General features: G+C 51.3%; 1 protein-coding gene across 4 annotated transcripts in view; it reads left to right on the top strand.

The window, feature by feature from the left end:
- Nucleotides 1-688: 688 nt before the first annotated feature.
- AXIN1 (axin 1) overlaps nucleotides 689-6,000 on the top strand; it is a 72,728-nt gene continuing 67,416 nt past the window's right edge. Inside the window, exon 1 of one of the 4 annotated variants that reach the window (XM_037034509.1) lies at nucleotides 689-1,051. The gene's annotated coding sequence lies outside the window, so the exon portion shown is untranslated. Of the gene's footprint in view, nucleotides 1,052-5,078; nucleotides 5,405-6,000 lie in introns of those variants that run through there. The other 3 variants (XM_037034511.1, XM_037034510.1, XM_037034507.1) reach the window with 3 other exon arrangements.

The following is a 6,000-nucleotide window of genomic DNA, read 5'->3' as shown; positions in this document are numbered from 1 at the left end:
TGGCCCACGCCTTCCTGGTGAACACAGTCCTTCAACCCTCGCGGGGTGGTGGGGCGTCTTTCCACGTCATTCTCCCGGATTCTACAGACCAAAGGGACCAGAGCATTTTCATACTGCCCCCTTTCAGGTTCCCTTCTACGGCTGCGTTGCTCCGCCCACACCCTGCCCACGTGGACATATTTAACCCTGCCCACTCACTGTCGCCCCGCCTCGCACTCCAGGTCTGTCTGAAAGCTTTTGGCCCCGCCTCAAAACTCTGGCACAACCCTTCTGCCCTGGCCCCGCCCCGCACGGTGGACGCCCCACCTCCAAGCTCTTAGCCTTTCCCACGCTCCGGCTCCGTCTCGCGCTCTTAGCCTAGATTTCACTCTCTAGGCCCCACCCCCACGTTTTTGGCCTCGAGCACGTGCCCCGGCCCCGCCTCCACTTTGGAAGCTCCACCCCCACATTCTAGGACCCTCTTCCATTCTCCTAGTTTTATCCTCGCGCTCCGGCTCCGTTTCACGCTCTCGGCCCAATTCTCACTTTCGGCCCCACCTTCACGCTCTTGGCCTTGCCCCAAAGTTCTCGTTCCACCCCAAGGGTTGGCACCGCCCCACGCTCTCGGTTCCACCCCACGCTCCCCGCCCCGCCCTACGCTCCGGCCCGTCCCTCGTTCTGGGTCCCGCCCCGTACCCCGGCCCCGCCCCCGCACTTCCGGGTGGCGCCGGCGGGGGCGCTCAGGCCTGGGCTTCGGCACTCTGGGCTTGGGCTCCCCGCTCCGGTAAGTGATCGGGGTCGCTGCCGCAGCACCGGCCGCAGTCCGGCCAGACCCGTGTTCTTGCGGAGCAAACCAGTGAGAGCAGGCGTCCGGTCTCGGCGGCGCCCCCGCGGCCTGCCTGCGCCCGCCTCCGGGCTGCCGGACAGCCGCCGCCGCGATGGGGGCCGCCCCGGGCCGCGCCCCCGCTCTGTCCCGCCCGCTGCGCCGCCACTGAGCGCATGGGCCGCGCTGCGCCGCGCGACTCCCGGAGCCGGGCCTGGGCCCCGCCGCCGCCGTCGCCGCCGGGCGCGGGTGAGTAGTGCGGGTCGGTAGCGCATTCCTGAGGGGCGCGGGCCAGTGCAGCCGCCTTTTGTAGGCCGCGTAGGCCGGACCGGGCGTGGGACCCGGAAGAGGGGCTTGGCGGGTGCGGGTGGGGAGAGAGTGAAGGGAGGTTGTGCGGGCTTGGAGGGCATGTGAGGGTAAGATGTGAGAGCCGGGAGCGGGTAAGGGGAGTCTGTGTGGGCAGGCTGTGCGGGCCGGGAGTGTGTGAGGGGAGGCATGCTGGAGTTCTCAGGCTGTTCTTGAAGGGTGTGCAGACTGTGGTCGTGTAGGAGAAAGGTTTGTGTATCCTAGGCTGTGAGGGCAGGTGTGCCAGAAGGGTGTGCTAGCAGGGGGATAGGGAAGGCAAGGGTTGTTGACATTGGAGGTAAGAGTACTGGGTTTCGTTCAGAAAGGGCAAGGCTTTTGCTCTAGGTGTGTGGAAGGGTGTAAGGAAGACCCAGAATTCTGAGAAGGGGTCGGAGTTTTTTCTGTAGAAGGCTGGTTTCTGTAGCTGATGTGTTTGGGTGATGCTGGGTGCCTGCTGTGGTCTGTGGGTTTTGGGTTTGTTTCAGGGTGTGGGTGGCGTGCAGAGGAGCTGCTGGGGTGAGGCAGTGTGTGCAGGGATTCTGGAGAGAGGCTGGACGGCGAAGTGTCCCTTTCCCTTACCCCCAGCAAAAGGAACTGGTTTGCAACCCAGGCATGTGCCCTGACTGGGAATCGAACCGCAATCGGCTGGTTCGCCCTCACTCCTTGAGTGAGTTTGAAACTCAAGGAGGCCACTCCTTTTGAGGCAGAGGTCACTTAGGCTGGGCCCAGGCTGTTGTTTGGCGTACCTGAGTGGCTGTACTCTTTCAGGTTGATGCTTTGACCCCCAGACTCTCTTGGATGTGGGTCATAGATTCTACCTCCACACCACATTTTGTAATTCAGGCCCCCGTGAAACCACAGCTGTTCAGCCAGGACAGTGAAACTTAGTTCAGCACTGAGGACAGTAGAGAAAAATAAATGTCTTTGGGCACTTTTCTCAATTCATCTCTCAAATTTATAGAGTTCTTATTGTGTATCTTGGCCCCTCCCTTTTGTTGGCATTGATGTTCTCTGCTTCTCAGGAAGAGTCTCAGGCATACTTGGACCCACAGGCCCTGTTTTAGAGAACACGCACAGCCTAAACCTGACCTTCCAAGATAGCAGTATCAGGTTCAGTTATTTACTTATTTTTAGGGAGAGGGGAAAGGAGGAAGAAAGAGGGAGAGAAACATGATGTGCAAGAGAAATAGTGATCATTTGCCCCTCTCTCACTTCCAACTGGGGACCCGGCCTGCAATCATTGGATTCCTGACCAGGCATCCAATTGGCAACCTTTCTATCTGAGGGCTGGTGCTCAGTCTGCTGAGCCACATCAGCCAGGCCTCAAGTTCGTTTTTAAGAACTTCTATTCAGGAACAAGGGTGAGGACGCATTGAAAATACAGTGTTTCTGTTTGTTTTTCAGCAGGAGTTGGTGTTTCTTGGATCTTTAGTTTCAGAAAAGCCAAATGGACTTTTTTGGGGGGTTACATTGGTTATTTAGAATTTAGGTGGTGAGGGAATGGATTACACATAAAATGGTAACCCTTAACTTTTCAAGAGTTTTATTAATTGACAGTTGGGAAAACGTCAGAGTCATCCTGTATTACTTCCACACTCCACATAAACAAGGAGGTCAAAGTTATATTTGAGCTAAATGGATAAATGTATACGCGTCTATAGCATCACGCTGGATGCCATGGTACCCAGGGGGTATGTCTTGGCAGTGACCAAAGGACATTTTAAATGTGGTATCAGAGTTGTAGATTCCTTTTATGCAATCCTTTTATTGATGGTAGTTACATACTATTGGCCAGATTCAGTGCTTGTGGGCATTTCACTCCAGCCTGAATTAATACAACCGCTTATGTGTGCTATGTACATGTGTATACACTAAATGCTTGGTGTGCTTCCCTGGAAACCTGGAGGTTGCAGGAATTGGTGGACATTTCAGATACGTCAGTAATTTGGGGAGATGTTCGTGTATATTCAGAAACACCAATGGTCTTGACAGCCAAAAATCGATGTGAACTATAAGAAGTGTTTCTTTTGAGCAACAAAAAATAGTTTAAAATGATTAGGGGAACTTTTTCACATGTGAATTAAAATGTTAGTCTTTTAAGACAGCTCTAGTTCGGTAAAGGGGCTAGATCTTGAATTTACTGCCCTGCCTACTACATAGTGGTTCAGCATCTGTAAAGAGGTACCATTGGCGTCTGTGGCAAGTGTCATTTTCCTTTATGCCAATGAATTAAGTGTTTATTGGTGTTCATTACTTGCCAGACCTTGTGTTAGGTGCTGTGGATTCTGCAGAAAATGTTTATAGGCTGCTACAAATAATTTACATGGAAGTCATAAGCACCTTAAGAGAAAGTGAGTGACCATAATTAGCTTCCTATTAAAAAACAGTGATTTGGTTCCTTCTTTTTTAAAAAAAGAGTTTATTTAGCCGTGGCCGGTGTAGCTCAGTGGATTGAACACGGGCCTGTGAATAAAAAGATCGTGGTTTGGCCCTGGCTGGTGTAGCTCAGTGGATTGGGCGCGGGCCTGCGAACCAGACGATTGCGGTTCGATTCCCAGTCAGGGCACATGCCTGGGTTGCAAACCAGTTCCTTGCAGGCTAACTACCAGCAGGGGATGCACAAAAGGCAACCATACATTGATGTTTCTCTCCCTCTCTCCTTCCCCTCTAAATATAAATAAATAAATAAATAAAAATCTAAAAAAAAAAGATCGCGGTTCGATTCCCAGTCAGGGCACATGCCTGGGTTGCAGGCCAGTTCTCAGCAGGGGATGTATGAGAGGCAACCATACATTGATATTTCTCTCCCTCTCTCCTTCCCTTCCCTTCTAAAGATAAATAAAATCTTAAAAAAAGAGTTTATTTATTTGTTAGGAAGGGGGGAAGGGAGGAAGAAAGAGAGGAGAAACATCGAATCAGTTGCTTCCTGCATGCGTCCAATTGGGAATCTGACCCACAACCCAGGCATGTGTCCTGACTGGGAATTGAACCGGCAACCTTTTGGTTTGCAGGCCGGCAGTTAACCCACTAAGATACACCAGTCTGGGCTTGCTTTTTTTTTTTAAATTGATTTTAGAGAAAGAGGGGAAGGAGGACAGAGAGAATGAAAAAGGGAGAAACATGGATTTTTAAAAAGATTTTATTTATTTATTTTTTAGAGAGAGGGGAAGATAGAAAGGAAAAGAAACATCATTGTGTGGTTGCCCCTTGCACGTCCTCCCACTGAGGACCTGGCCTGCAACCCAGGCATGTGCCCTGACTGGGAATCAAACTGGCAGTTCTTTGCTTCACAGCCTGGAACTCAATCCACCGAGCCACATCAGCCAGGATGGATTTGTTGTTTCACTTATTTCAACCATTCATTGGTTGATTCTTGTATGTTCTCTGACCTGGGATCAAACCCACAACCCAGTGTGTCAGGACAGTGCTCTAACCAACTGAACTATCTGGGCAGGGGTGACTTGGTTTTTTCTTCAGGTCAGTGAACTACAAAGTATCTCTAAGGGTAAGGCTCAGGGGGCCGGGTGCAGGCCCTCTTTCCCCTCAGACAAGAAGACATTAGAGGTCTGCAAGCTGGTATGGAGCTGATATACCACAGATACGCAGTCCATGTTGGTGGTGCTCAAAGAGAGTAACCTTGCAGTTGAAGTGGTCCATGAGCAGCAGGCTGCCGCAGCACATGGGCCTTGACCTTAAAAACAAGCTGTTCCTGCTGAGGCTGGAAGTTACAGCCTACCCAGTAGTTTTCATAAAAAGTCATTAGCAGCAGAAATGTCATTTGGTGCACATAATTGTGACCTAGCCTCCATCTCTGGATGCTTTTCACTTCTAGCTGTCAGTGGCTACTGGCAGGTGAAGTGTGTGCAGTGTGAGAATGCAGATGTCAGGGGTGCATTACATGTAGGCCAGGGCCCAGGGTGTGGAGTGATGGCCAGGGAGAGCTACCCTTTGTGTTGGTACCAGGTGTATTTTGCTTCTTCTGGCTTATTCAGTGCTCCAGCCATTTTGGACCTGACATGCTTCTCTCCAGCCCACTTCTAGGCAGACCACTTATATCATGGCAGGCTGTGTTACAGTCATCGTCTTGGCCAGGTCTGGGGGCGTAGCCCGAGCTTGTGGGCTCTAACAGCTCCTGTAGGATGCAACAGAGAGGACTGAAGACTATGGCAGAATGCTGACCCAGGATGATCTTCCCTCATACCCAAGGCAGACTTGGGCAGCTGCAACAAAAACCCACGGTCCCTGACCTCTAAGAGGGTAGGTGGTTTGGTTTTCAGCTTATGGAGTTAAGTCATGTGAGCTGTATGCTGCCTTAGCTAAAAGTTATATTAGATTTCATTTTTTCCCTACTTTCTCTGCTCCCTCAGGTAACCCATGGCCATTTGCCATCATCAAGGTTTTAAAGGTTAAGTGCAGTTTTCTGATGGGAGCATTTTTAAGATTGTTCACATTGGTGACATGAAAAGGCTTCTGTGCGTGTGGGGAGTGTTCTTTGATCACCCGTTTGAAGGTGCTGAGGGTGACCCACAATTAACTGCTCTTTTAGGTATGTACTGAGAGTGAGAGGAACAACTCACTGTGTGTTTGCACGCGTTATGAGGCACACGAAGCGTGAAGTGGTGGGGTAGGCAGAAAGCACAGTGGCTGTGGGCCCAGAGGATGCGGGGAGCAGACACAACCAGTGGTGTGTGATGTGGGTCTGAGTCTCATGGTAATCTGGGGGAGCAGGCAGGGCGGTCATTTTTATCTTGTGTGAGGATTGGCTTTCACCCAAGTCTGTAGAATTAGGAGGACTAGAAGTTCCTTTCTTTCCTTCAGGCCTGCCTTCCTGGAACTTGCAGAGAAGGACCAGT

Source organism: Sturnira hondurensis, unplaced genomic scaffold (assembly GCF_014824575.4).
Source record: "Sturnira hondurensis isolate 20B ecotype Veracruz unplaced genomic scaffold, ASM1482457v3 Scaffold0022179, whole genome shotgun sequence".
Lineage (NCBI taxonomy): Eukaryota > Metazoa > Chordata > Mammalia > Chiroptera > Phyllostomidae > Sturnira > Sturnira hondurensis.
This window is presented reverse-complemented; position numbering and strand designations above follow the sequence as displayed.